The following is a 23674-nucleotide window of genomic DNA, read 5'->3' as shown; positions in this document are numbered from 1 at the left end:
TACAGCAGCATAGTATTCCATCGTGTAGATGTACCACAGTTTTCTAATCCATTCATCTGCTAATGGACACTTAGGCTTTTTCCAGATTTTAGCTACGGTAAATTGTGCTGCTATGAATATAGGGATGCATACATCCTTTCTGATTGGTGTTTCTGGTTTCTTGGGATATATTCCTAGAAGTGGGATCACTGGGTCAAATGGGAGTTCCATTTTTACCTTTTTGAGGAAACTCCATACTGTTCTCCACAGTGGCTGCACCAGTCTGCATTCCCACCAGCAGTGCACAAGTGTTCCTTTTTCTCCACATCCTCTCCAGCACTTGTCATTTGTTGATTTGTTGATGATAGCCAGTATGACAGGTGTGAGATGGTACCTCATTGTTGTTTTGATTTGCATCTCTCGGATGATTAGTGACTTTGAGCATGTTTTCATATGTCTCTTGATTTTCTGAATGTCCTTTTTGAGAAAGAAGAACAAAGTAGGTGGAATCTCAATACCAGATATCAAGCTGTATTACACTGTTCTCAAAACTGCTTGGTACTGGCACAAGAACAGACATATAGATCAATGGAATAGAATAGAAAACCCAGAAATCGACCCAAACCACTATGCTCAATTAATATTTGACAAAGGAGGCAAGAACATACAATGGAGTCAAGATAGTCTCTTCAATAAATGGTGTTGGGAAAATTGGACAGATACATGCAAGAAAATGAAACTACACCACCAACTTACACCATACACAAAAATAAACTCAAAATGGATAAAGGACTTAAATGTAAGACGGGAAACCATAAAAATACTAGAGGAATCCAAAGGCAACAAAATCTCAGACATATGCCGAAGCAATTTCTTCACCGATATAGTTCCTAGGGCATTGGAAACTAAAGAGAAAATAAACAAATGAGACTATATCAAAATAAAAAGCTTCTGCACAACAAAAAAAACCGTCAACAAAACAACAAGAAAGCCCACTGCATGGGTGATCATATTTGCCAATGTTATCACCGATAAGGGTTTAATCTCCAACATTTATAGGGAACACATACAACTTAATAAAAGGAAGATAAACAATCCAATGAAAAAATGGGCAAAGGACCTAAATAGTTTTGTTTTTAAAAAAGATTTATTAGTGGAATACTTCAGAGTCTGACTCATCTGTATTACTAGTTCAATTAACAAAATATGGTGCATAATAATGCTCCTGGATAAACTATAATGCAGCTTTTTATAAGAGAAATTCTATCAGTCAATCTGCTTATCTATTTCTTTGAGAGTTTGAAAAGATGTTATATGTGTAAATACAGAATGGAATTTACTATCATCTAGCTTTTGCTGTATTTCATTTCATCTAGATAGGGCTGGACTTCATAATCTCCTAAAGGCCTTTCCAATATTAATGTAACTTGAGTCTATTCATATGTGTGACCCTGGGTAAAGTAATACTTAACCATATTCCCAAGTACTCTCAACAAGGAGTATGCGGAACTAAAATGGTGTTTTATATATGTGTCCATCCCAGACATTTCCAACTATGCTGTATGCAGTTTAAAGGATATCAAAAGCAAGGTCAAAATTATTTTTCACTGGTATTCTCAGTCTTAAAACTCTATTTGTGTTTCAGGGATTGAAGGATATTTTGGGGGGTGAAATTACAGGAATATTTTCTGAATGTTTTATACCCTTTTATTTTATTGTCACATGTAACTATTAATTTTCTACTTTAGAGACTTTGCATATATTTTCCATAGTTTTTCTGGTTAAAAAATTTTATACTTATTACCTGGAGCTTATACCTCAACTTCCTTGAGCTCCATTTTTCAACTTGCTGGTTTTGGGTTAAGAAAAATGTCATATAAGTATTATATTTGAAATTCCATTCATTGACACCACTAAGGTAATAGCAAAGTTAACATGTTCCAGATTATACCTTAACACCCGACTATGTCTTCATTGGGTGAGGAATAATAGGTAACACAAGATAGAAGCTCTTCCTCTTTGCTATTGCTAAGGCAACAGTTGGCTCCAAGCAAATATATAGCACTCTGAAAAACAGTGCCAACAACACAAATCAGAGCTTAGATCATTTAAGTTTCCTGATACTCAAGGTTACTCTCAATTCAGGACTTTTTATATAACAAAAAAACTAGCATTCTAAGTAATATTTTTACTTTACTTCAACTTTACAGATTTTTTTCTATCCTGTTATTTGAAGATTTTGAGTCAGTTTCTAAATTTTCACTGGAATTAACATATTTTGTGTCTGGGGGGTGTTTACTCAAGGATTTGGTCATAGCTAGATTCTCATCTGAAGACTCCTCTGGGAAGGATTTGTTTTGCTAGATTACTTACTTGAGATCTTCTCAATTAATAGTCTAAAACTATCTGAGATCCTCCTCTTGGCATATGTCCTTTTACCTCTCAGCATAGGACCTTAACTACTATTTCACAAAAAAAAAAAAAAAAAAAAAAAAATCCCTCAGATGTAACCTTTCTCAATCTGCTCATCTGCAGTTGCTAAAGATTCATGCATATATGCCCAATGTTACCTTTTAATTCTAGTCTTAGAAAATAAACCTTCCTCTATCCTGTGTAAAGCTAATCATTTAATCTATATATCTAACTGTATATTCTTTCTAATTTCTAGATGTTGCTCTGTCAGATAACTCCCCTTTCATATATTCAACCTCTCCTCTTCTTCTTTATGTACCTATAAATTTATCTCACTGTCTGACATCTTATAACCCTCCTCAATTTACATTGTCTCTTTCTGGGAAGAAATTCTAAAGACCATGTTTAACTATTCCAAAATAACAAGCAAAGGGAAACTGAGGAATATTCTATAAAGTACTTTTTAAAAATGTCAAGGTTATAATAAAGGAAACACAGAACCTATCATATGTTAAAGGAGTCTAAGTAGATATGAATAATAAAAGCAATGTGGGAAATATCCTGTATGGTACCCTGAAACAGAAAAAAAGACAATAGTAAAAAAAAAAAAAAAGTGGAATTCAAATCAAGTCTGTAGTTTTCTTTCTAGAATTGAACCAATATTGATTTCTTAGTTTTCATAAGTGTATCATAATTACATGATTTGGAGAAAACAAAATGACCAGAGGAATTAATCTTCAATGTTACATCTCCTAACTATAGCTGTTATCACTATGGTCTCCTTGGGCAATGTCTTTCAATATAATGATTTCAAATACCATTTAAATGATGATGGATCCAAAATCTCTATTTCATTCTAAAACTTTTGTCTGGATTTAAAATTTAATAAATGTCTTTAGTAAATCAACAAATCCTATCTAATAAAAGAGAAACATGGTAATTGGCGTACGACCGCTACCCTTCCCATTGGCTAATCAGGGCGATATGCAAATTAACTGCCAGCCAAGATGGCGGCTGGCAGCCAGGCAGCTTAAACTGAACATGAGGCTTGCTTCCTTCAGTGACAGAGGACTCCAACGTTCCCCGCCTGCCTTGCCGGCCTATGAGCCTGCAGTTTGAACATTGTAACAAATATAGAAGCTAAACAAAACCCCAGAAACCTGCTTTCAGTGAGCCGGGATCTCAGAGCTGGAGTTGATACAGAGTTTCGATTATAGAACCGAAACAAACCAGATACCTACTTTCAGCAGCGGAGGCCTCAGAGCTGGAGCCATGCCTCAGAGCTAAAGCTGGCCCAGAATTAAAAAAGAAAAAGAAAAATGGAGCAGTTGGGAGCTTCAGTCACAGCCTGAAAACAGCCCTCAGCCCCTCACCCAGACTGGCCAGGCACCCCAGTGGGGACCCCCACCCTGAAGGGTGTGTGACCAGCTGCAAACAGCCATCATCCCCTCATCCAGGCTGGCCAGGCACCCCAGTGGGGACCCCCACCCTGATCCAGGACACCTTTCAGGTCAAACCAGCCAGCCCCACCCATGCACCAGGCCTCTATTCTATATAGTAAAAGGGTAATATGCCTCTCAGCACCGGGATCAGCGGAGCCGCGAGGCCTCCCGGCACTGAAATCAGCATGACAGGAGGCAGGGCCCAAACCCCCTGATTGCCCTGCGGCTCTGTGTGTGACAGGGGGCGGGGCCACAACCTCCCTATCTGCCCTGCTCTGTTCCTGACAGGGGAAAGCGCCCCAACCTCCTGATCGGCCCTGCTCTGTGCCTGATAGGGGGGAACTCCCCAACCCCTTAATCGCCCTGCGGCTCTGTGTGTGACAGGATGCGGCGCCCCAAACCCCCCCCCCCCACGGGCCCTGCTCTGTGTGTGACGGGGTAGAGCCATAACCTCCCCATTGGCCCTGTCCTGAGTGTGACAGTGGCGGCGCCCCAACCCCCTGATCGGCCCTGATCTGTGGGTGATAGAGGGTGGTGCCCCAACCCCCCCACCCCACGGGCCCTGCTCTGTGTGTGATGGGGTAGAGCCATAACGTCCCCATCGGCCCTGCCCTGAGTGTGACAGTGGCGGCGCCCCAACCCCCTGATCCGCCCTGCTCTGTGCGTGACAGGGGGGAGCTCCCCAACTCCCTGATGGGCCCTGCTCTGTGCGTGACAGGGGGTGGCGCCGCAACCTCCCCATAGACTCTGCCTTGAGTGTGACAGGGGGCGGTGCACCACCCCCCCAATCGGCCCTACCCTGAGCGTGACTGTGGGTGGCATCACAACCTCCCAATCCGCCCTGCTCTGTGCATGACAGGGGGCGGCGCCCCAACTCCCCAATCGGCCCTGCTCTGAGCCTGACCAGGGGCTGCACCTAGGGTTTGGGCCTGCCCTCTGCCACCCGGGAGCAGGCCTAAGCCAGCAGGGCGTTATCTCCCAAGGGGTCCCAGACTGCGAGAGGGCACAGGCCGGGCTGAGAGACCCCCCTCCCACACCCCCAAGTGCACAAATTTTTGTGCACCGGGCCTCTAGTGAATATATAAATGAATATAAATTCAAAGGCTTAAGATGTTTTTAAAGAAAACTAAGAGAAGTAATATTTTATAGTAAAAGTTCACGATTTGGAGCAAGACACAAAGCTTTTGCATTTCATATTAATTTCTATTTGTGTTCGTTGAGAAAATTATATCAAATATAATCTTCTGTTTCCTCATTTGCATATTTACACAACCCATAGGCACAGTCAATAGTGCAGTAAAGGCCCTCAAAGGGAGGAGTGGTGAGGAGAGGGGCAATGGGGTAAAAAAAAGGGAACATCTGTAACACTTTCAACAATAAAGATAAATTTTAAAAAATGGTGGTGATAAATTAACCTAGCTCACAAATTTTATGAAAATTAAATAAATTCAATGTGTTTAAAAGCACTCTGTAAAGTGATAAGTAAATGCTACCTATTATTTTTGTAATTTACAGTTTGCTCCAATTTAGTCATAAAAGAAGTCCATTTTGCTTTAAAATTTTGAGCAGAGAAAATTTTTTTAAAGCATGTCATTTCTATGGCTATACTTATTGGTGTGTAAGATTATTAATTGCCCTCAGAAGTGGTTAACAGCATCAGCTAGGGGCTTTGACAGTAAAGTTGTCCTCTTGTATCTTATTTCAAAGGTGTGATTAATTGCCAACAAAACTAAATGGGGACATAAAATGGGAGAAAAACTGGGCTCAGTTAAGGCCTCAATGCCTTGAATCTTCTTTGCATTGGAAAATGATGCCTTCAAATTTCAATGTACACAAGCTCCAGTCACAAAATGTAAGAACTGTTTTATGTCAAAAGTGCTGGCCTCAGAAAGCCTTTCTTGATTCCCTAAAAATCACATCATAATCACTCAACATAAAATATAAACAAAATAAATTAAAGTAAAAAATCAATTTTAATCAGAGTTTCACTGCCTCACAGCTGGGTAATCTTTGGCATGTTTCTTTTACTACATGAACATGAATTTCCTCCTGCATAAAATGTAATCATAAAACTAAGTCACCCCAATAAATTCAATAAAATTGAAAAAAAACCTAACCTTGATGAATTGTTGTAAAAATGAAATAATATATATGAAAATATTTTTGTAAACAAATATTACTGGCTAATCACATTACTGTTATTAATCTGTTCCTACACAGGGCCTTTTCCATTCATTTTTTTTAGCCTGTTCTCCAAAGAGGCAATTTATTTTTCTTTATACTGATAAATCAGCTCTGGGAGTGACTCATTCCAGTACCAAAATGCTAATTATGAAACATTATCACTGAACCTAAAATAAATGAGAATATGGTATCAGATCCAAAGCATTTAGCACCTCATAGGATTAAAAATATGGCCTATCTCCCAGAACATCATTCAGATACTTCTGTGTCTGGTACATCATACATTCAGTAGAAGACAGACCTTTCAGTTTTCACTCTATATAGGCAGATGCACCCTGTATGTGCTTCAGTTGGTTTCAGTGTTAGAATAACCTTACATATCATGTTATTTAGCATTTATTTTCCAGATTAAAAAAGGAGGCCTAGAAATGTTGAATGGCTTTCTCAAAATCAAATTCACTTTTAATGATGGAAACTGTGACATCCTGTCAGAATTTCTTTCAAGACAATAATATCTGCTCAGTGTCTTAAAATTGATTTAATCTAGGACCTTTACTTCTAATTAGGAAAATATTTGCTATCTTGTTTTAGTTATAGGCTAAGAAACTGCTCCTCTGATTGCTGTAACATTTCTGAAAAATCCTATTCTTAAAATAATTTGACAAGAAAAGACCTATGGAACTTTTTTTATAAGTTGCAAAGCTCTGTGGATGCTACAGGTATTGAGCCTTTTTTGTCCTAGGTACTCTGCAACTCATTTTAATGTATGACCTCATTTAATTCTCACAGAATCCCAATGAGGAAGATACTATTTTTATTCCAACTAAATACTAGTAGAGAAGGAAATTGGAGATTATATATATTAAGTAACTTACCTAAGAAACTGCAAAAATAGAGATTCACAAAAACAAAAAAAATGCAAACAACAAACACCTGGAAAAAGGGGTGGACAGAATCTGTAGAGGCAGAGCTTATATACAGAAAGTAATGTTAAGGAATTGAAAGAATAGTAGAAGCACATGGTTCAGTATAGAGTAGGTAGAAAGAGAATGAATGGACAAGAAGAAAATAAAATAAGTAAATAAAAAGATAAAATAATTTTTTAAATTTATCTATTTATTCATTTATTTTTGGAAAAGGAGAATAGAGGAGAGAGCAAATAGTTTTGAGTTTAGTGAGTGAAACTAAACAATTAGGAGAAGAAGAGAGAAAGAGAGAAGAAAAACAAAAGCATAAAGTCAATTCACTAGTGAAAAAAGAGAAAAGAGAAGGGTGCATGGACTTGAAGCTGGGGAGAGGAAATTAGATATAGGCATAAGCCAACAGAGGCTACAATAATAATAACATGTCAATAAAGCAGATAAAGAAGATCAATTAAAAATTTTTTTTAGATTTCAGCAAAGAAGGGCAAGGGAGAGAGAGATAGAAGCATCAATGATGAGAGAGAATCATTGATCAGCTGCCTCCTGCACACCCCCTATGGGGGATGGAGTCTGCAACCCAGGCATGTGCCCTTGACAGGAATTGAACCTGGGACCTTTCAGTCCACAGGATGATGCTCTATCTACTGAGCCAAACTTGCTAGGGCAAGAATATAAATTTTTAACAAGGGGTAAAAAGAAAGAAAAGAGAAAAACTAAAGCAGAGACAGGAAAAGAGAAAACATGATAAAAAAGGAAGAAGTGAGGAAGAAAAGATGGAAAAAAATTTAAAAAATAAGATAAAATAAAATAACAATATAAAATAAAAATAGAATGATGAAAAAATAATACCAAAAATAAATATAAATAAATAAATATTTTTTTAATTTTATAAAAGATAAAAAAAGTGAAGTATCGTTCACTTCAGCCGAGTTTTAATGTCCCATGGGGGCTGGTTTAAGACTCCACTCTTCTGTTCTGTCTGCCACTTCTCAGTTTCCTGTTAGGTAGTCAGCACCCTGTTGAAGTTCCAAGTGATCCACCGCCGCTCCTCTGTGTTTGTCTCCACAGCCTTGGCTACAAGCAGGCGGGGCCAATCAGCTGCTTTGCCTGTCTGCCTGCTGTCAATCTTAATCACTCAAGCATCTGTTTCTGACAGGGTTTTAGGTGGGGCTGGTGCTGTATTGCTTTCCTGGACTGACCAGCACCTCTTCAACCCAGGCCCTGAGGGCTCTTTGGGGCTATTCAGAGTCTTTGTTTCCTTTGTAAAGCTCAAGGTGTAGTCTGGGTGTGGCTGTATTAGCTGTCTTGAGGCTGCTGGGAGGGGCTGGCTCTTCAGGAGAAAATTGGCTGCGTAAATTTAGAGCAGGCATGTCAAACTCGTGGCAGGCAGGCCACATGCCATGTTTCAACCACAAGTTTGACATGCTTGGTTAAGAGTCATGAATGTCTCAGTTCTTGATTTCTGTTCACCTCTCCCTGTCCTGCTCTCCTCAACAGCCTCTCCCCAGACTCCACAAATCTGCACCTCTACTTGCAATGCAGCCTTGGGTGTGTTTATAATTGAAAGGTCCTATGAACTGGGTTTAGCAAATAAAAGCAAAGACAAAACAGAGGCAAAACAACCATGTGATTGGGAGTTTCTCTACCCCCAGCACAATGGGGCTTGAGCAGCTCTTCAGGCCGCCTTGCTGGGTGCAGCCACTGGTGGCTGTGGATTTAGATACATTCCCCAGCTACCAGCAGCCCTATGGACTTCCTTTCCACAGTCGGATGTTACATCTGTCCCCAGAGGGTGTGGCCTTGGTGCAGTGCAGCATCCTTCCGACCCTCTCAGCCCTGTGGTCACGCATCTCTATCCAGCCCAGATCCCTGATCCTACCATTCTCCAGGTGTCCTCTGTTCTTCTCGGCTGTGAATTGTCTCACCAACTGTGTCTACTTCACTAATTCTGGGTGGATGTTATTCAATTTAATTGGTCCTTTTATCTGCTCTGGGACAAGGCACAGAACATGTCTGCCTATTTGGCTGCCATTTTTCCTCCCTCCACAGTTCTTTTTCTATCCCCTCTCCTTTTAAACATATAATCCAGCCGTGGGCAAACTACGGCCCGTAGGCCAGATCCGGCCCCTTTGAAATGAATAAAACTAAAAAAAAAAAAAGACCGTACCCTTTTATGTAATGATGTTTACTTTGAATTTATATTAGTTCACACAAACACTCCATCCATGCTTTTGTTCCGGCCCTCCAGTCCAGTTTAAGAACCCATTGTGGCCCTCGAGTCAAAAAGTTTGCCCACCCCTGCTATAGTCTGTACAAAAATAAGAGAATAATAACAACTAATACTTTTGGAGTTCATTTCAGAGGATTAGACGAGTGGAATTTCTCTGTTACTAATGGGAGTGGGATTCTTGCAGCACCACTGGAATGAGCACTTCCAGAGACCCCTCTGGGAGGATGCGATGTAGTAAAAGGCTTTACTTTCATGTAGTTATATTCCTCGGGTTGTAGAGTCCCATATTCCTTAACCCAGTCCTTAAAAAGGGTCAGCTGGGGCTTTAGTAGAGCTAAAAGCAAATCCTGTCTCCAGAGTTTCTATCCCATGGTGGAATTGAGCCTGGTGCAGCATTAGGCTAATTAAAGTACATTAGTCTATGGTGTGGGTCCCATATGGTTGTGAGCCATGTGAGTGAATGCAGGGGAATGCATCCACTGCAATAGGAACCCCAGAAGACCCGGCAAGCAGGAGAGAGGAGAAAGAGTGCTCCTTTATTCAGAAGTTAAGTATCTCAGATTTCTTGGCCTTGCAGTGGCCACACCTATTCTGGCAATTGACTTTCTTCCAGGTGTGATTGACTGGTGTCTTCCCACATCACCCAGATCTTACTGGGCATGAATCTTTTGTCCAGTCCCTTCCCCTAACAATCTGCAGGGAACAGACTTAGATAATGTTAACTGTAGCTTTCTGGCAAGCTGTATAAATGGCATGTCTATATTATCTAGTCTCCCCTTTACTCCTTCCTGTTAATAATAACCAGATTATTAATGGTGAAGCATGGTAGCAATCATCTCAGGTAGAAACTATAGTTTAACTTTAACCCTGCTGTTTGGCTTCTGTACTTATTTGCTTTGTTTAACAATAGAAAAGTTATTTTGATTTTCTGAATTATATAAATCATCCCATTCGATTAAATACCCTATTAATTGTAATGTGAAATCCCATTTGTTGTGGTCATTTTGTCTTAGAAAGCACATTTTCCTTTACCTGGGAAGGACAGCACAATTATCCCAAGGTCAGAGGGCTCCAGTTAACGTATCCCTGTTGACTCAGTGTTCTGGCGACCCAAAGACTGTGATTTAGATAACATGCTGCTTCTGCTTCTGTAAACTGCTTTTTGCAAATCAGGTTCCTCATTCCAAACCTTGGGATATAATCAATACCTTTGTGATCTTTGCCTGTATAAGTCTGGTTTTGTGACCATCTTATTACTATGAGATTCGGGGAATGGCCCCTCATAGTCCCAGATTGCAATAAATATGACTCTTTAATTCGACTTCTTGAGGCATCCTTCTGTGATTCGCAGGGTACATTACAACAATGGTATCAGAGTGACTACCATGTGTCAGCATATTGCCAGGCACTTTGAAGCCATAATCTCATTTAATCTACACTACAGCTCTTAAAAAACAGATATCATTACAGGAAAGGAAAGTGATTATCAAAGCAATTAATAAACTTTCCCATTCGCATAGGGTTTGTCACATAATCTAGGTTTAACCTAACTTTCTTAAATTGTAAAGCTCTATGTTCTTTCTACTACATTGACTGACATATTCATAGGTGGTAATCATGAATCATTGTATGCCTACATGAATTCAGCATGATTAATTTACATTTCCAAAACAAAATCCATAATCATAGTTACCCATTCTTGACATTTCCAAAAAGTAGGGGCATAAGCTGAGGGGTGAAGATAAGGATTCTTTAAGTACACACATATGGTAAATTTATAGGACAGAGGCTTGGTTTGGTATAAAGTAAGCTAATAACTGTGTTAGAAAATGAGAAGAGAGTCTTTCATGTTTCCTTCCCTGATTTTAACTCCCAGGAGCTACCCTGCTATGGAAAAATATGTCCAAGATCTAGGGGTGGAACATAGGGTTTCAGCTTCAGACCACAAGTAAAAGAGGGAAAGAGGACTAGACAATGCTTCCAAATTCTGAAAATAAAAGAAGAATGAGAGCTCCTGGATGACAATATAGTATTAAGTACAAGTACTTTGGAATAATACAGGCTAAGTTTTAATCCTTGGTTTGTCACTTTTAAGTTGAATGACCTTGGGAAAATTACTTAAATTCTCTAAACTTAATTTTCTCATCTGTAAGATATGAAAAATAACAATACCTACAACATTGGATTATTGTGATAATTAAAGAAATAGTGAATATAAACAATTGTTAACGTAAAAAAAACCATTGAAACCTGTAAAGAATTTTTGGTGAGTTTATTTGAGCCAAACTGTTGACATATGCTGGGAAGCAGAACCTTAATGAATTGAAATAGTGCTCCAGAGAATGGCGGGTTTACATTTGTATTTATACATTCCAATCAAAGGAGGAACATAGGTGGGTTACATGAAATTCATTGGTGATAGATTAAGGAGGAGGGATAAAGCAAAGCAGGGAAACCCCTGGGATTGGATAAAAAGTAAAATGATGGACACATACTTAGGTGGGTGCAGGAACAATTCACATGATGATGAAGAAATTTGTGGTATCTGTCCTAGGACCCAGCACATTTGGTTGTGCCCCAGGGGCTCCAGATACAGGGAAGTCACAAGTTAGCCAGACATTTCAAGGGTATGTTATCCTAGATGCAAAAAGACAAGATAGGCTTAGTTAAGGTAAAGGTTGACCTTGTCAGTGAAGATACTGGCCTAGGACGTAACTGCCCACTGTAACTGCTTTTAGTTAAATTTCAGACCATCCTTTGTGGTTACTTTAGGTCTCCGAGTTTGCAAAAATGCCATGCAGGCCTCCCCTGAGCTTGTCAGGTCAGCCTGTGGCCCCTTTCGTCCACACAATTTATACAGAACCTGGCACAGAATAAACACTCAATAAATGTTAGCCAATGTGATGATTATAATAATGATGATGATGATGATTGTGGTGGTGGTGGTTGCTGTTATTTTTATTACTCTCACACTTTTGCAATGGCATCTCAGGATTTGTGGAAGCCATCCATATGGAAGGGACACAAATCTAGTCTATGCAATTTTTAAATGAAGACATTATATAATACTAGTGGCCAGTGCATGAAATTCGTGCACATTAAAAGGGGATTAATTAGAGGAAATATTTTAATATTGCTATTTGCCCTTTCTCTATAAGTGTCAGAGATGAAATAAAATTAGTAAAATGTATATGAAAATATTCCTCCTGTCAGTGTTTAGGGTGCACCACAGGACCCAGAGTCTAGTTCCCACCCACCCACATGTGCCTCGAAATCACGCAAGACCCAGACCTGGCTGGCTCCACCCTCATTAGGCTAGATCCAGACCTGGCTGGTTGCACCCTTGCCAAGCCCTGCTGGGCAAGGGGCACAGGCTGAGGTCTCTTGTCAAGCCCCATTGGGCAGGGGGCGTGGCCTGAGATCCCCAGCCCAGTGCCGGAGTGAGGGGCATGCCTTGAGGTCCCCCGTCAAGCCACACTGGGCAGGGGGCGCAGCCTCAGGTCCCCTGGTGATGGGGTGGGGGGCACAGACTGAGGTCCCCCGGCCCAGGGTTGGGAGAGCAGCCTGAGGTCCCCTGGTCCAGCACCAGGGCGGTTGGCCCACCTTGAGGTCACCCGTCAAGCCCTGCTGGGTGAGGGGCATGGCCTGAGGTCCCCAACCTGGTGCCGGGGTGGGGGGCATGGCCTCAGCTCCTCTATCAAGCCCCGCCAGGGGGGGGCACAGCCTCAGGTCCCCCAAAACTGGGGTGGGGGCACAGCCTTAGGTCCCCTGGCCCAGGGCCGGGGGAGCAGCCTGAGGTCCCCTGGGCCAGCACCAAGGCAGGGGGTTGCACCTTGAAGTCCCCTGTCAAGCCCTGCCAGGTGGTGGGGTGCGGCCTGAGGTCCCCTGTCAAGCCCCATGGGGGTTGGGGGGTGGCCCAGCCTCAGGTCCCTGCTGATTGCTCATTAAGGCCTGTTATGGGAACTTGGCCTCTGCTGTGTGTGCTGCCATATTTGTGACGGAGTGATGGTCAATTTGCACATTCCCTCTTTATTATATAGGATTTTCTCAGTTTACAGTCTCTGAATACCCAGAAGTCTGGAAAAAGTACAAAGGCAACAAGGGGAAAAGCTGGAATAGGATCCTAAATATGTCCACAGATGTTCCATAAAGTTAATAATTACTTGACAGAGAATTTATGAGTTCACTCTAGCATTAACATCAAATTTCCTTAAAAATTAAGGTAAGAAAAGAGGGATCTAATTCTTTCAAAGAACTAAATATTCCACATACCACAAAATGGGGTAATAGGAGAAGTGTAGCTATTTAAATGAAATACAAGCTCACAGAAGATGATGTCAGAAGATGAATTTCATCACTACCAGTGTGTAGCAACTTATTTTCCTCTTAACTAAGATGTAAACACATTATAGCATTCTGCTCATGATAGAATTTGAAATATAATCTATACTAATAATAGAGGAATATGCAAATTGGTTGGGATGCCCTCATGCAACAACCGAACAGCAAGCTGTGTGGGGTGACCAGGCCAGCAGCGGGGGCAGTGAGGGGCAACCAGGCCAGCAGGAGAGGTAGTTGGGGGCAACCAGGCTGGCACGGGGGGCAGTTAAGAATGACCAGCCCAGCAGGTGGCACAGTTAGGGGTGATCAGGAAGGCAGGCAGGTGAGAAGTTAGGAGCCAGCAGTCCCAGATTGTGAGAGGTATATCCGATTGCCGGTTTAGGCCTAATCCTGGAGATATCCCCTGAGGGGTCCTGGATTGGAGAGGGTGCAGGCTGGGCTGAGGGCCAAGTCCCCCCCTCTCCCCTGTGCACAAATTTTGTGCACTAGGCCTCTAGTCTTGTAGTAAGTGCCAAGAATTATGCTGTAATCATGGTTTTATTAATATGATATATGACTTTTGAAGTGCTTACTGTCTAACATAAGTGATAGACAAAGTCAGGGAAACAAGTCACTTACCAAGGACTTTCCTATTGTAGCTGTCTACCAGCCTTTCTCTAAAGGGATAATTGGAGAAAAATGGGGAGGAGAGTGATTGATACAACCCACACATTGTTGCAAAATTGCAGTTATTTTTTCCCCTCCACACACAAACACTTCATACAGCTTTATACAGTTAATACCATAAAACATACGAAGAAAACAACTGACACTTTAGTTAAGAGGCTTCCATTTTACTTTGACAGTTCATGATAATGGAATTTATTTGTGGATAAAGCAGAATAATTTTAGCTGAATGTCATTTTGTTTATTCAAACTGGGAATCAGGGGCATTTTAAACAAATATTTTGAAACTTCTTTTTAAATCAGGAAGTTGCTATAGACAGATAAGAGGAGAGGTTTGAGGATTCTGTATCAGAAATTTCAAGGTGTTTTGTTGTTGTTTTTTCCACCTACTTTTTCACATTAACTGGTAATTATCCAGAAAGACACATAATGGTGCAGAAATACAAAAGCCAACATAGGTATTGCCAGTGATCAGTAAGGTGCAACAGAAAGGTTTTCTACAGTACAATTGTTTACGCTATTTTAGTTTGCTTTTAGGTAACAGTGATGGCCTGCTACAGAACAGCTTCTTATTGTGGGCACTACATAGTAGCTTCCATCAATGACTACTAAGAAAATGTGTCAAAAATGTTGCTTAAAAGGCTGGTGATGTTCCTTATACACACTTTTTTCCCCCTGAAAAACAGTATTTTGATGATCATCCTATCACATTAAACAATAAAATTTTCTTTCAATTTTCCATCATGCCATGCTATTAGAGACTTTCTATTTAATTTATACATATAAGTTTGATCATACTACAAATGTGGAACTTATTAGGACCCTGGTAAACCATAAAGTTTTTGGTGGGACTTCTTTGTTGTTCACTCCAGTTTGGCTTCTTCACAGATTCTCTCTTGCCCATAAAGATTTCCTGGGGCACATTAAAAGAGATGTTGTAGCAAATTTGAATTATTCAGAACCCTGGCTTCATTCAATTCATACTTGTTATGGTTTCTTAACAATTCCAAAGCTTGGTTTTTTTTGTTTTGTTTTTTTTGGTATACAAAAAGAGTTGAATAAATAATAGCAAATAGTGTAAAAAACAAAATAGTTATACTTTTGTTATTTACAACTATAATATATTGAATGTTACTATTAAATGCAAAAACTCAGTCCATCTTCACAATAACACTGTGAGATGCTTATTATTCTCCAAAATTTACAGTTGTGGAAAGAGACTCAGAAAAGCTCATTAACTTGTTCAAGAACACAACTTGTAAATATCAAATTAGAATTCAGATTTTATATCTATTTTATTTCTGAGGACGATTTTCTTATCACAGCAGGATAATATTTCTACAATGAATATGGGTTGAATGAATGAATGAATGATGACAGTACTTAACATTTACCTCTCTACAGAAGTTCCTTACTTCTACCTTTGTTTAGTTCTCCATTATATTATCACATTCATTTACTCTCTATTCCCAGCCTTAACTCTGTCTTATGATTCTGTATTTCTCTTGAGCAAAATGATTCTATTGCAAACCACACATATAAAACCCCAAACTTGAGATGACCCTTGAAGTATCTCCTTTCAGGTCCTGTCCACATGAGTTGCCACACAATATTATTCACTCTTGTATGTAGGGTATACATATTTAACAAAAATATACTTGATTCTCAATTTATTTGCATTTATACTTTCCATAAAAAGAATATTCACCTGAGAGAACTCTTTTTGCCTTGGCCTTTCTAACAGGTAAACACTATTTTTACAAATGGCTATCTTCAGTTGAAAACAATTATGTAATATTTTTTCAATTTATTCTGCTAGGGTAGGATATTGTCACAACATTTTATTTAATTTTATTTCTTCTCCCTTGGTTCTTCACATATCACCAGCTCTAAAGATATGCCAAATGTCTTTAAGGAACAAAACTAAAGGATTAAGCCTTGAGTTCAGAATATGGCATTGGTCAGGTCTGGAGTGAGGGTGAGTGGGTGAGTAGGTGAGAGGGAGAGTTTGTGTGAGTGTGAGTGTGGAAGGGCATCTGTTTGTGGGAACAGAATCTTAGGAGGGCAACTTGGGCTCTCCAGGCAGAGGAACTGCCATGTGGCATACTCCTCAGCCTGGTACTTCTCTCCATTTCAGAGGAGAGCATGCAATTTTGAGAGAGCTTCAGGTTCCCCAGTGGAAAGAGGCTGTGGGGAGCAACCCTGCCCGGGCACCTCTAGGCCACTTACAGATGCCTACAGCCCCACTGCTGAGACCCGAAGTCCCCAGGCACAAACTAGTCATACCAGTTCAGTTACTCTGAACTGTGCACCTTGGAGGACCAGCTGGCTGATGCAACCAGCAGTGCAAGGGGCCTGCCCCACTATATTGATGAGTGGTGTACCTGGCCTGCCCAACCTCCTCCACAGGGGAGAGCCAGATTTAATAGGCATTTGTAGAACATTTCACCCCAATGATACAGAATATATATTCTTCTCAAGTGCACATGAGACATTCTCAAAGATAGACCACATACTAGGGCACAAGTAAGTTTCTACATATTCAGGAGGATTGAAATAATATCAAGCATTTTCTCAGTGGCATGAAACCAGAGATCAACTACAATAAAAACACCCCAAAACATTCAAATACATGGAGGCTATATAGCATGTTATCTAATCTAATAAAAGACAAACATGGTAATTAACTGTATCTCCAACACACTTCCCATTGGCTAATCACGGTGATATGCAAATTAACTGCCATCCAATATGGCGGCCGGAAGCCAGGCAGCTGAAGCGAACAGGAGGCTTGCTTGCTCCAGTGATGGAGGAAGCCAGGGTTCCCCGCCTGCCGCAGCCCAGCTCTGAGCTGCACTCTAAGAAACAATGTTGCAATTATAGAAGCTAAACAAACCCCAGATACCTGCTTTCAGCCAGCAAGGCCTCAGAGCTGGAGCTGTAACAGTGTTTCAATTATAGAAGCCAAACAAACCCAGATACCTGCTTTCAGCAGCCGAGGCCTCAAGCTGGAGCTGGCCTCAGAGCTAAAGCCGGCTCTCAGCTCCAGTGACAGCCATAGAAGGTAAATAAATCCCAGAATAAAAAAAAAGAGAGGTTGGGAGCTTCAGTCTCCCGCCAGCCTGAAAACGGCCCTCAGCCCCTCACCCAGACTGGCCAGGCACCCCAGTAGGGACCTCCACCCTGAAGAGGGTGTGACCAGCTGCAAACAGCCATCATCCCCTCACCCAGGCTGGCCAGGCACCCAAGCGGGACCCCCACCCTGATCCGGGACAGCCTTCAGGGCAAACCAGCTGGCCCCCACTCATGCACCAGGCCTCTATCCTATGTAGTAAAAGGGTAATATGCAAACTGACCCTAACAGCAGAAAGACTGGGAATGACTGGTCACTATGACACACACTGACCTCCAGGGGGCAGATGCTCAATGCAGGAGCTGCCCTCTGGTGGTCAGGGGGCTCTCACATGGGAGGAGCTCTGCTCAGCCACAAGCCAGGCTGATTGCTGCCAGTACAGCGGTGGTGGTGGGAGCCTCTCCTGCCTCCTCAGCAGTACTAAGGATGTCTGACTGCAGTTTAGGCCTGCTCCCCGCTGGCAAATGGACATCACCTGAGGGCTGCCGGGCTGCCAGAGGGATGTCTGATTGCCATCTTAGGCCCAATCCCCCAGGGAGCAGGCCTAAGCCAGCAGGTGGTCATCCCCTGAGGGGTCCCAGATTGCAAGAGGGTACAGGCCGGGCTGAGGGACCTCCCCACCCCGAGTGCACAAATTTTTGTGCACCAGGCCTCTAGTCTATATTAATAAAAGAGTAGTATGCTAATTAGGCCAGGAGACCTTCCAGACAACCATCCGGGCGTCCTTCCTGACAAAGCCACAGCACCTGCAAGAGCAAGGACCACTGGTGCAGGAGAGGTGGGAGCCACAGGAGGAAGGCAGCTCTCACAGGGGCCCCGGAAGCTAAAGGAAGGTTGCCAAGGGAGCAGAGGAAGGCGGCGCCACAACCCCTTTTGCAGAGGCAGTGGAAGAGGGGTCTGCGCGGTCCAGGTCCCAGTGCTGCCCTTCCACAGAGGCAGTCACAGAGCAGCAGCGCAGCAGGGGCCTGGCGCCATGCCTGCACAGAGGCTGGACAGGGTGCGACCTGCTATGCCTCAACCTCCCACAGCCCCTCCCACAGCCAGCCTGGCCCCAGATCGCTCTCACCTAGGAAGCTAGGGTGGAGGGCCTGCAGCTACGCCCAGGTTCAGGCAGCCAGGTGCAGCCTGGCCCACCCTTGACCCTGCTCCAGGCAGCTCCCGGCACCCCAGGGTCAGGGTGGGTGGGCGTCCTGCTCGGCTGGGGGTCCCCAATGGCCCTGTGGACCCTTCCATCACCTCCCATCTCCACCACAATTCGTAGAGCTCCGGGACCCACAGGAAGGAAGTTTGCGCCTGTCGGTGCTGTAGAAGGGCATGTGGCAGCAGGTTTGGGCAACGCCTGGGATGCCTCCTAGCCACTAATGCCTGAGTCTGTTCTGGACCTAGGGCAGTGCTCTCCCCACGAGCAACTTGGAACCTGCCAGTGTCTAACTTCAGAATCTGGGAGGTGGGAGTGCATTTACCGTCCACCAAAAGGTAGGACCATGGAGCCGTTCACAGTTTCAGTGCAAGCGCAGGTCCCTGGCTGAAGGAAGTGGAGGCCAGACCAAAACAAAACAACAGAGAGACCTTGCCCACTTGGGCGGGTGCAGCTGCAGTTCACGTGGCCTGGGCAGTGTAGATCCTAAGAAAGAAGAACAAAATAGGAGTGATCTCAATACCACATATCGAGCTGTATTACAAAGCCACTATTCTCAAAATTGCCTGGTATTGGCACAAAAACAGACATATGGACCAATGGAACAGAACAGAGATCCCAGAAGTGGACCAAAGCCATTATCCTCAATTAATATTTGACAAAGGAGGCAAGAGCATACAATGGAGTCAAGACAGTCTTCAATAAATGATGCTGGGCACTAACTAGTTTGGCTCAGTAGATAGAGCATCAGCCTGCAGACTGAAAGGTCCCAGGTTCGATTCCAGTCAAAGGCACGTACCTTGGTTGTGGGCACATGCCCAGTAGGAGGTGCACAGGAGGCAGCTGATCAATGTTTCTCTTCCATCAATGTTTCTAACTATCCCTCTCCCTTCATCTCTGTAAAAAATCGATAAAATATATTTTTAAAAAATAAATGATGTGGGAACATTGGTCAGTTATATGCAAAAAATGAAACTAGATCACCAAATTACACCATACACAAAACAAACTCAAAATGGCAAACAGACTTAAATGTAAGATGGGAAACCATAAAAATCTTAGAACACTCCATAGGCAACAAAATATCAGACATATGTTGTAGCAATATCTTTACTTATATAGCTCCTAGGGCAATGGAGATTAAGGAGAAAATAAACACATGGAACTACATCAAAATAAAAAGCTTCTGCAGAGCAAAAGAAACCATCAACCAAAAAACAAGAAAGCCCACTGCATGAGAGAACATATTTGCTAATGATATTTCAGATAAGGGTTTAATCTCCAACATTTAAAGAGTACTCATACAACTTAACAAAAGGAAGATAAACAATCCAGTCAAAAAATGGGCAAAGACCTAAATAGACACTTTTCAAAAAAGAACATACAGAAGGCCTAGACTAGAGACGTATGAAAAGATGCTCAAAGTCACTATTCAGCCGAGAGATGCAAATCAAAACAACAATGAGGTACCATCTCACACCTGTCAGAATGGCTATCATCAAGAAATCAACAAATGAAAAGTGATGGCGAGGATACAGAGAAAAAGGAACCCTTGTGTACTGCTGATGGGAGTGCAGACTGGTACAGCCACTGTGAAGAACAGTATGGAGTAACCTCAAAAAAATTAAAAATGGGAGGAGAAACCAAGATGGTGGCATAGGTAAACACCGGAAATTGCTGCCTCCCACAACAAATTCAAAAATACAACTAAAAGACAAAACGGACAACATCCAGAACTACAGGAAGGCTGGCTGAGTGGAAATTGTACAACTAGAAAGATAGAGAAAAGCACACTAAGACTTAGAGGAGGTGCGCGGCAAGGGGTGGCAAATGAGGACGCGGCTGTCTTTTTGAATCAGCAGGCCCCTGACAGCTCTGAACTCCAGTTCTGGGAAGTCTCTGGGGTCCCGGACTCATATGGGGAGAAACTGGACTGTCTGGCAGCAGGCAGAACTCGGAACTCGAGGGCAGCTTTCTCTCAGAGGTGCTTGCAGCGATTACTGGGACAGAGACTAGGGGGCCTCTTAGGGTAGGGCTGAGGATCAGCCATAGCTGTTTGCTCAGCCCTGTTGATTCCCTGAGACACCGCTCCACCCAAGCTGTGGTAGAGGCTTTTCCATATGAATATCCTGGCCCTTTGCAATCTGAAAATTACCAAACAAACTGCAGCTGGGCCAGACAGACCCAGAACTTCCAATAAAAGGCCCAAGGCCCCACAGCAGCTGCATTGCTTTACAGCTGGGCCTCATCTGGGCACCTCCAAACCCCAAACAAGGAAGGGGAATCTAAAGATCTCTTCATTGCTCCTGCTGGGTAGCCTCAGGCAGAGGCTAAATTAGCACCTCCTTAGATCCAAGAGCCAGTGTACCCAGTGGTCAGAGTGGGACCATCCAGATTACAACTCCTCAGATCCATAAGGGATACACTCAGGGGGAAGACTCAGTGAGCACCAAAGGCCCACTAAAGCAAGTCTTGCCTCATAAAAATGTCTTTAGCACAGAAGTTCTCCCACTGTAGACACAGCTGATTCTCACAGCCAGTTGGCCTGGAGGTCAATTAAGCCCAGTGATACCTACAACAATCAAGGCTTAACTACAACAAGACTGTGCACAAAGACCACAAAGGGGTGCACCAAGAGTGTCCAACTGAGGACACTGAGCCACTTGGCCCTATAGGACACTTAGCACACAAAGCCACTCTACCAACACAGGGAAGCATAAAAAATGAGGAGACAAAGAAACAGGTGACAAATGATAGAAATGGAGGAAAGCAAACTACTGGATATAGAGTTCAAAACCACGGTTATAATGTTTTTCAAGAATTTTCTAGAAACGGCCAATAAATTTAGTGAGACCCTCGAGGATATGAAAAAAGACCAACTAGAAATTAAGCATACACTGACTGAAATAAAGAATAATATACAGAGATCCAACAGCAGACAAGAGGATCCCAAGAATCAAGTCAAAGATTTGAAATACGAAGAAGCAAAAAATACCCAACCAGAAAAGCAAAAAGAAAAAAGAATCCAAAAATATGAAGACAGTCGTGTAAGGAGCCTCTGGAACAACTTCAAGCGTACCAACATATGAATTATAGGGATGCCAGAAGAAGAGAGAGAGCAAGATATTGAAAACCTATTTGAAGAAATAATGATAGAAAACTTCCCCTACCTGGTGAAAGAAATAGACTTACAAGTCCAGGAAGCGCAGAGAACCCCAAACAAAAGGAATCCAAAGAGGGTCACACCAAGACACATCATAATTAAAATGCCAAGGGAAAAATACAAAGAGAGCATCTTAAAAGCAGCAAGAGAAAAACAGTCAGTTACCTACAAGGGAGTACCCATACGACTGTCAGCTGAATTCTCAACAGAAACTATGCAGGCCAGAAGGGAGTGGCAAGAAATATTCAAAGTGATGAATGCCAAGAACCTACAACCAAGATTACTTTACCCAGCAAAGCTATCACTCAGAATTGAAGGTCAGATAAAGAGCTTCACAGATAAGGAAAAGCTAAAGGAGTTCATCACCACCAAACCAGTATTATATGAAATGCTGAAAGGTATTCTTTAAGAAGAGGAAAAAGAAAAAGTTAAAGATAAAAATTATACGGAGGGAAAATGGCGGCGGTATAAACGGACGTGTCCTGTGCCGTGTCTTGGAGCAGATAAGGGTGAGCAGCTGAAACGGGTAACATGCAGCCCGAATAGGCAAAGGATTTTCAGCTGAGAGACTGTCTGCAGCTAGGAAAGACCGAGAACCCCCAGGAAAAAAAAGGACGGTTGGAGACTGCGGCTGAAGCCTCTCGTGGTGCGCCTGCTAAGCAGCGGAGACTGCGCCATCTTGGGTGGTTGTTGCCGGCATCCAGAGACCAGCTACTAACCTGGAAACAAGGGATCTCAAGCAGCGTGACTGCCTGAACTCAGACGAGCACTGTTTCTTCTCACGGAAAGGTTGGACATCCCCTAAAGGTGCGGTTTGCAGTTCGGGTTGGAGGGAGGACCGAGCTCACACGCGCGGGGCAGAATCTGCGCCCCACAGAGTCTGCAGCTGTTGGGACCAGCGTGACCCGCGAGTGGGGAAGGGGCCCCACAGGGCTGCTGGCAGAAGGGAACGTGAAAAATGAGCCCATAGCTGGACTGGATGTAAAGGAGCAGCCTTGGACTTTGCCAGTCTGCTGGCTGCTTGGTGCCAGGGGCGAGTGGGCGCGCGGAGACTGTGCGCAGACCTGGAAGGTGGAGGCTTGCGAATTCGCACAACTATCAGGCTCTTGTTACAGTTCCCCTTAGATCCGTGCATTTGATTATTAAACCCAGTGCATGGGATTCCCCAGTTGGGGTCATTCGCAGAGCCTGTAGGGGAAAGTTCTTTTTGGGGAGCCTGGGAAACAGCGGGCAGAGGCAAGGAGCCAGCTCTGGGCAGTGGTCTTTCCCGAATCAATTCCAAATACCATAGAGGAAAAAAAAAAGAAACAAAACCCTACTGATAGAGAGGACTTATAGCCTCGGAGGTCAATCCAGACACACTGCCACCCAGAGGCAGAGCCACGAACTGTCTCTTCTGCGATCACAAATAAAGGCAGTCTGGTAAACAAATACAAGCTGCCTTAAAATCAGGTCTGTGGTTTACTGCACGGAGGGACAGTGTATCGCAGGGAAGTTAAACACTCCCCTGAATGCCTGGCAGGACTGAGGCGTGCCAAAAAGAAGAGTGGAAGATCTGAAGCACCTTCACTTCCGAATATTTTTATATCTATATATTTTTTTTAATTCTTTTTTCACCATTTCATTAAGAACCTATTTTATTTTTTTATTTTATTTTTTATTTTTTTCATCACTTGATTTTACCTTTTTAATTACTACATTTTTTTAACCAGTATTATTGCTATCCTTTTACCATTTTTTCAAGTGTCATTTTATTTTTTATTATTTTTTTTATTTTTCTTTATTTTATTTTGGGATTAGTGTTATACACACTATTTTCATCGTTCCTTTAGCATCATTTCTCTCTAGCTCACATTTACCCTTAAGCCAAAACTCTCTTCCTCACTTTTCCCCTTTTGTTGTCCTGTTTCTCTTACCCTATTCCTGCTTTGGATTTTACCTATTCCTTCTTTCTACCCACTGTCTAAATTTCACCCTACTTATATATCTAAATTCCAATCCCTCGCTCTCCCCATACAAATAGCCTCTTCCCCACCTCTATTTCATTCTCTTACTTTTTTTTT

This window comes from Myotis myotis, unplaced genomic scaffold, assembly GCF_014108235.1.
Source record: "Myotis myotis isolate mMyoMyo1 unplaced genomic scaffold, mMyoMyo1.p scaffold_m19_p_4, whole genome shotgun sequence".
NCBI classification, from domain to species: domain Eukaryota; kingdom Metazoa; phylum Chordata; class Mammalia; order Chiroptera; family Vespertilionidae; genus Myotis; species Myotis myotis.
Note: the sequence above shows the minus strand (reverse complement) of the source record.